At 42.6% G+C, this 8043-nt stretch overlaps 1 protein-coding gene across 1 annotated transcript in view; it reads left to right on the forward strand.

The window, feature by feature from the left end:
- LOC112222178 (cadherin-4) overlaps positions 1 to 8043 on the forward strand; it is a 519051-nt gene that overhangs the window by 367195 nt on the left and 143813 nt on the right. The window lies entirely within an intron of this gene.

The following is an 8043-nucleotide window of genomic DNA, read 5'->3' on the forward strand; positions in this document are numbered from 1 at the left end:
TAATCAGTGCAGTGATTCCCATGTCTCCCTGCCACCTGGTAACTCATTACCCACTGGAACAGAGAGGGGTAGAGGCAGCCTGGGCACTCTGAATCACAGGATCATCCAAAATTACCCATGTCCAGAAGAGCCCATGTGTCATTCAATTCTCTGCCATGACACTGATTCACCAAGAGGACCTCTTACTATGGGCAGCCAAGATGGGGTCACACCATGGCTGCCGTACCTTGACCAGAGTGTGTTGTGTCCATGGGTGTATGTGTGCGAGTGCTCATGACCCCTGGGAGTTCCATGGGGAATTTAACAACCAAATCCCACTGGATTCACAGACTTTGTCCTACAGTAAGAGGCATAGATAGCCAGTCGAACTAAAGAGCAGGTCTTAGACCCTAACTGTGACCATTACACATTCATACTATTTAACTTAGATACTGAAGAAGGAGAAGAATTCTACTACAGCTGTAGTTTTTATTTTATTTTACCTTTATTTAGCTAGGCAAGTCAGTTAAGAACAAATTCTTATTTTCAATGAAGGTGAGTTACAGTGGGGCAAAAAATACTGACCACCACAATTTTCAAATAAATTCATTAAAAATCCTACAATGTGATTTTCTGGATTTTTTCCCCTAATTTTGTCTGTCATAGTTGAAGTGTACCTATGATGAAAATTACAGGCCTCTCTCGTCTTTTTAAGTGGGATAACTTGCACAATTGGTGGCTGACTAAATACTTTTTTGCCCCACTGTAACTGCATTGTTCAGGGGCAGAACGACATATTTTTTACCTTGTCAGCTCGGGATTTCGATCTTGCAACCTTTCGGTACCTAGTTCACTAGGCTACCTGCCGCCCCAATGCAAGCTGTTATATAGACAGAGGAGACAACGAGGACACTGAGAACAATGTGATGTTTCATTATAGACATAGCGCTTTGTGGCACTCTGCTTGTGGGTTAATAACTTCCAGATGTGTGTGTCACCAGGGGCTGACTCATATCGAAGTGTGCTGGCCGGGGCAATGGGAGGCTGGGAGAAGAGGGGAAGGCCGGGATAGGTGCCAGCTGGCTGGGTACTGGTGGTACCGGAGCTGGGGGCTGCTTCCATTTCACACTCACTGACTTCTGTTCACACAGCGGGTGTGTGTGAAAGAATAGGTGTTTGTTTCTGTGTGAGTGTCTGATAGAGGGGTAATGTATGATCATGTGTGAATATGTTAAGTGTGTGTGTTTTAGTGTACATTTCTGTTTGTGGATATAGTGTGTGTGTGTGTGTGTGTGTGTGTGTGTGTGTGTGTGTGTGTGTGTGTGTGTGTGTGTGTGTGTGTGTGTGTGTGTGTGTGTGTGTGTGTGTGTGTGTGTGCGCATGTGTATGCGTGTGTGTGTACAGTGCATTCTGTACTCAGAATGGGAAAGTATTCAGACCCCTTCACTTTTTCCACATTTTGTTATGTTACAGCCTTACTCTAAAATCTATTAAATTCATTTTTCCCCATCAGTCTACCCATAATGGTAAAGCAATAACAAGTTTTTGAAATGTTTGCAAATGTATTAAAAAAACAGAAATATCTTATTTACATATATTTTCAGATCCTTTGCTATGAGACTCGAAATTCAGTTTAGGTGCATCCTGTTTCCAATGATCATCCTTGAGATGTTTCTACAACATGATTGGAGTCCATCTGTGGTAAATTCAATTGATTGGACATTATGTCTATATAATGTCCCACTGTTGACAGTGCATGTCAGAGCAAAAAGCAAGCTATGAGGTCGAAGAAATTGTCCGTAGAGCTCCGAGACAGGATTGTGTCGTGGAAGGGTACCAAAAAATGTCTGCAGCATTGAAGGTCCCCAAGAACACAGTGGCCTCCTTCATTCTTAAATGGAAGAAGTTTGGAACCACCAAGACTCTTCTTAGAGCTGGCTGCCCGGCCAAACTGAGCAATCAGGGGAGAAGGGCCTTTGTCAGGGAGGTAACCAAGAACCCGATGGTCACTCTGACAGTGCTCCAGAGTTCCTCTGTGGAGAGGGGAGAACCTTCCAGAATGACAACGATCTCTGCAGGCACTCCACTAATCAGGCCTTTGTGGTAGAGTGGCCAGACGGAAACCAAGATTGAACGCTTTGGCCTGAATGCCAAGCATCACATCTGGATGAAACCTGGCACCATCCCTATGGTGAAGCTTGGTGGTGGCAGCATCATTCTGTGGGGATGTTTTTCAGTGGCAGGGACTGGGAGACTCATCAGGATCGAGGGAAAGATGAACGGAGCAAAGTGCAGAGAGATCCTTGATGAAAACCTGCTCCGGGGTGCTTAGGACCTCAGACTGGGGCCAGACTTGAACCCGATCTCTGGAGAGACCTGAAAATAGCTGTGCAGCGACGCTCCCCATCCAACCTGACCAAGCTTGAGAGGATCTGCAGAGAATAATGGGAGAAACTCCACAAAGACAGGTGTGCCAAGCTTGTAGCATCATACCCAAGAAGACTCGAGGCTGTAATCACTGCCAAATGTGCTTCAACAAAGTACTGAATTAAGGGTCTGAATACTTATGTAAATGCAACATTTCTGTTTTTTATTTGTAATAAATTAGCAAAAAAAATGTAAAGACCTATTTTCGATTTGTCATTATGAGGTATTGTGTGTACTGTAGATTGACGAGGGACATATATTTTTAATCCATTTTAGAATAAGGCTGTAAGGTAACAAAATGTGGAAAAAGGGAAGTTGTCAGAATACTTTACGAATGCACTGTATGTGTGTATGCATGCAAGTATGTGTTTGTCTGAACTTGTGTTTGCACGTGCATGTGTATGTCTGTGTCTCTGTGTGTCTCTGTGTGTGTTCTGTGCAGTGGTGTGAAGTACTTAAGTAATAATACTTTAAAGTACTACTTAAGTCGTTTTTTGGGGTATCTCTACTAGAGGTCGACCGATTATGATTTTTCAACGCCGATACCAATACCGATTATTGGAGGACCAAAAAGGCTGATGCCGATTAATCGACCGTTGTTGTTTTTTTTTAGTATTTTAAATAATGACAATTACAACAATACTGAATGAACACTTATTTTTACTTAATATAATTCATCAATAAAATCAATTTAGCCTCAAGTAAATAATGAAACATGTTCAATTTTGTTTAAATAATGCAAAAACAAAGTGTTGGAAAAGAAAGTAAAAGTGCAATATGTGCTATGTAAGAAAGCTAATGTTTCAATTCCTTGCTCAGAACATGAGAACATATGAAAGCTGGTGGTTCCTTTTAACATGAGTCTTCAATATTCCCAGGTAAGAAGTTTTAGGCTGTAGTTATTATAGGAATTATAGTACTATTTCCCTCTACACCATTTGTATTTCATTAACCTTTGACTATTGGATGTTCTTATAGGCACTTTAGTATTGCCAGTGTAACAGTATAGCTTCCGTCCCTCTCCTCGCTCCTCCCTGGGCTCGAACCAGCAACACAATGACAACAGCCACCATCGAAGCAGCGTTACCCATGCAGAGCAAGGGGAACAACTACTAGAAGGCTCAGAGTGAGTGACGTTTGAAATGCTATTAGCGCGCGCTAACTAGCTAGCCATTTCTCTTCGGTTACACCAGCCTCATCTCAGGAGTTGATAGGCTTGAAGTCATAAACAGCGCAATGCTTGACGCACAACGAAGAGCTGCTGGCAAAAGGCACGAAAGTGCTGTTTGAATTAATGTTTACGCTCCTGCTTCTGCCTACCACCGCTCAGTCAGATACTTAGATACTTGTATGCTTCTATGCTCAATCAGATTATATGCAACGCAGGACACGCTAGATAATATCATCAACCATGTGTAGTTAACTAGTGATAATGATTGATTGTTTTTTTATAAGATAAGTTTAATGCTAGCTAGCAACTTACCTTGGTTTACTGCATTCGCGCAACAGTCTCCTTGTGGAGTGCAACGAGAGAGAGGCAGGTCGTTATTGTGTTGGACTAGTTAACTGTAAGGTTGCAAGATTGGTTCCCCCGAGCTGACAAGGTGAAAATCTGTCATTCTGCCCCTGAACGAGGCGGTTAACCCACCGTTCCTAGGCCGTCATTGAAAATAAGAATGTGTTCTTAACTGACTTGCTTAGTTAAATAAAGATGAAATAAAGGTATAAAAAAAACATTTAAAAAATAATAAATTGGTGCCCAGAAATACGGATTTCCGATTGTTATGAAAACTTGAAATCGTCCCCAATTAATCGGCCATCCCGATTAATCGGTCGACCTCTAATCTGTACTTTACAATGTATATTTTTGACAACTTTTACTTTTACTTCACTACATTCCTATAGAAAATGATGTACTTTTTCTCCATACATTTTCCCTGACACCCAAAACTACTCATTATATTTCAAATGCTTTTAGCAGGACTGGAAAATGGTCAAATTCACACACTTCTCAAAAGAACATCCCTGGTTATCCCTACTGCCTCTGATCTGACAGACTCACTAAACACAAATGCTTTGTTTGTAAATTATGTCTGAGTGTTGGAGTGTGCCCTTGGCAATCCTTAAAAAAAGAAAATTGTGCCATCTGGTATTTTTAATATATGGAATGTGAAAATATTATTATTTTACTTTTGATACTCTTAAGTATATTTTAAACCAAATACTTTTAGACTTTTACTGAAGTAGTATTTTACTTTTGATTCATTTTCTATTAAGGTATCTTTACTTTTACTCAAGTTTGACATTTGGGGTACTTTTTCCAACACTGGTTCTTTATGTGTCTGTGTGTTCTGTATGTGTCTTTTATGTGTCTGTGTGTGTGTTCTGTGTGTGTGTGTGTTCTCTGGGTGTCTCTGTGTGTGTTCTGTATGTGTCTCTGTGTGTGTCTGTGTGTGTGTTCTTTATGCGTCTCTGTGTGTGTTCTGTGTGTGTTTGTGTCTGTGTGTGTGTCTGTGTGTGTTCTTTGTGTCTCTGTCTGTTTTCTGTGTGTTTGTGTTCTGTGGGTGTCTCTATATGTGTTCTTTATGTGTCTGTGTGTGTGTTCTTTATGTGTCTGTGTGTTCTGTGTGTGTCTTTTATGTGTCTCTGTGCGTGATCTTTGTGTCTGTGTGTGTGTTCTGTGGGTGTCTCTGTGTGAGTTCTTTATGTGTCTGTGTGTGTGTGTTCTTTATGTGTCTGTGTGTCTCTATGTGTCTTCGTGTGTGCTCTGTGTGTGTGTGTTCTCTATGAGTCTGTGTGTGTGTCTGTGTGTGTCTGTGTGTGTGTTCTTTATGTGCCTGTGTGAGTATGAGCTAGAGAAGGGAAGAACATGTTGCAAGTCTGACACACCCGTGTCTGTGTGTGTGTGTGTGTGTGTGTGTGTGTGTCATATATTGATGTGTGCATGTGTGTTGTTTCTGAGTTATTTATCTCTCTCTCACTCTCACCCTCTCTCACAGACACACACACACACACACACACACACTTACTTACTCCTGTTAGAATCTGCAGATGAAAGGATTTGGAACACGGACTTATTTAGACAGGGGGGTCACACCTGCTGCTTCTTAATATAACCACCCCCTATTTCAACCTTCCTCTTCCCATCATCCTCTCTCCCTCCCCGATCCAATCCCTAATACCCCCAGAACCTTCCTCCCTCCCCTACCTAGTCCCCCCACCGTGGCAGTCTGAACTGGAGCAGCCTGCCCCTGCAGTCAGGCCCACTAAGCCCTCCTCCCGCTGAAGAAATATAATACATTTGTCCAGAACCAAGTGCACATCTGTCTCCCCTTTCCATCTGATGAATCCAGTTTGGATCCATGTTCATAGCTGGCGAACACACACGTGTTTCACTTGGCACTGGTTGCCAGAGAGAGAGAGAGGTGTCCCCCTGAAAACACACCATATGGATCTGGTTCAGGCAACATGGCACATGATGACATATGATGACACATGTCACATGCGTGTTTGGAAGGGTAGACTGTGCCTGGCACAGGGGAGGAGGAGGGTTGGATTAGAGGACTGGTGATTTCTCGATCGTGAAGCATCCTAGGCAGAGACACAGAGCTTGGGCTGTATGTAGGGCTGCAGCTCCACTAGTGGTAGAGGGATGAAGTGCACCAACTATACTCATTCCCATGATGTTGATGTTGGATACAGGAATAATTATTAATGTCAGGCTGAAATCTAAATAGATGAGTCACCAAAGTAAGCATGGAATTTACGATCAACTCCCACATTCTCATCTCCAAAAAGATTGGACAGTATTTGTAATGTCAAATGTTCTAAACTCGAAATGGCCAAAATATTTTTGAAAGCAATGACAGAGACAAAAAATGTCTCGCCTCTCTCTTTCTATCATGTTAACCACCAACCCTTTCCTTCCCTTCTCCCTCCTGCTCCCCTTCTTCTCACTCCTTTTCACCCCACACCCTCATCCTCCTCCCTCTCGTGTTCCATGACATACCTGATGTTTAAAATGTGGAGCTGGATTGAAGAAACTGAACACTAAACGTTTACCCATGGGCATTGTCCCTCCCCTCTCCTTTCTCCTATTCCCCAAACACACAGCTTATACATGCCAACCCCTCCAACAGACAGGCTTCCTTTAATGCAGCTTGAAAAGCATTTCTCCTGGACCTCCATCTGATGAACTCAGCCTGAAAGCATTGTTTGCACTGGCAGGTACAGCCCACCTTGGGAGACCAGACAGCGGGGCATACATACGGGGGGAGAGAGAAAATAATACGTGTTTTATAGACTGTGGAAAGTTCTACGAGACGGTAATTAGAATATACTGCTTGTGGTGCTCCAGAGCCCTGAACTCTCAATGTTGTACCCCTGTTCCTGCATACTTCCTGGGTTTCCCCTTGAATTTTAACTACCAGAAGGAATCTGCAAGGCCACACATTAGCAAGAAGTATAAAGAGCAAGGGAGGGAGGTAGTGAGGGGAGACGAGGTAAAATGGAATATCGGAATATGTATTAAAACACAAGGCTCTTTAAAGAAAGAAATGGTGATTGGACCTGTCTCTCTTATCCGAGGAGCGGAGTTTGTTCTCACATATGTGAGAGTGCACACACATGCAAACAACGAGTCTCACCCGTTAAGCTGGAAATGTCTATCATTTGCTCCCTGCCCTGGAACAATGAGCAACATGAGAGCAGATGATTTGGTGAGACCTGGGGAGAGTTAAGGCACACCTGGGGTACAGGGTGTCAGCAAGGCATTATCCTAGCCTGCTGGCACACTTAACCTGTCTCACACTCCATCCACCTAGCAGCATAGCACTCCCCAGCTTCTGATGAATAGTTATTATTGAGACAGGCTGTCAGGATCAGCCGACAGGGAGGAGAGGAAAAACAATAAGATGGCAAGAGAGAGATATGAAAAGCCAGTTTGAGAGGGGGAAGAGCTAGAGGGCTGAGTGATTTGGTGAGATGATGATTCTGACTGAACTGTGTATACTTTGTGTTATAACCCAGAGGTTTGTCAGTTTACACTGAAGACAAGAGGTACATACTGCACGTTTTCTCCATGTTAATAGCAGAGTTACCATATCCCCTGGACTTACAGGATACAGTGTGTTCCTCCTAGCATAGCCTTGTATTATTCATGTGGATTCCGATCCATACAGGACACGACCCTGAGAAGCTACAAGACAGGTTTTCGTCATACAGCAGCCCCCAGATACACATACATGAATGTTGACGTGAGTTATGTCAGCTTGTTACGGGCTTGTCGGATATTTGATTAAATATCGAACCAAGAAAATGCGCAAATGTGCGACTTATCTAAATTTATACTTGACCCTGGAAAAATGTGTTTATTAGATGCACCCAGAGTTTTGAATTTATTCAAATGTTGAATAAATTAAATACTGCATTTATGTTGTATTTACTTTGTAATTTTGTATCTCAACAGCTGCTTATACTCTGCCGATGCAATTCAAACTTTGCTGATACTGCATCTCACTTGATTGCACCCCACCAAACCCCCCTCACTGATTACAATCAAGACATCCTTAACAACAAGACTAATGAGTATATATTTATCACATAAGGGAGTGGAGGTTCTTTGTAGCCATCGTTTTC

This window comes from Oncorhynchus tshawytscha, linkage group LG22, assembly GCF_018296145.1.
Source record: "Oncorhynchus tshawytscha isolate Ot180627B linkage group LG22, Otsh_v2.0, whole genome shotgun sequence".
Classification (NCBI taxonomy): Eukaryota; Metazoa; Chordata; class Actinopteri; order Salmoniformes; family Salmonidae; genus Oncorhynchus; species Oncorhynchus tshawytscha.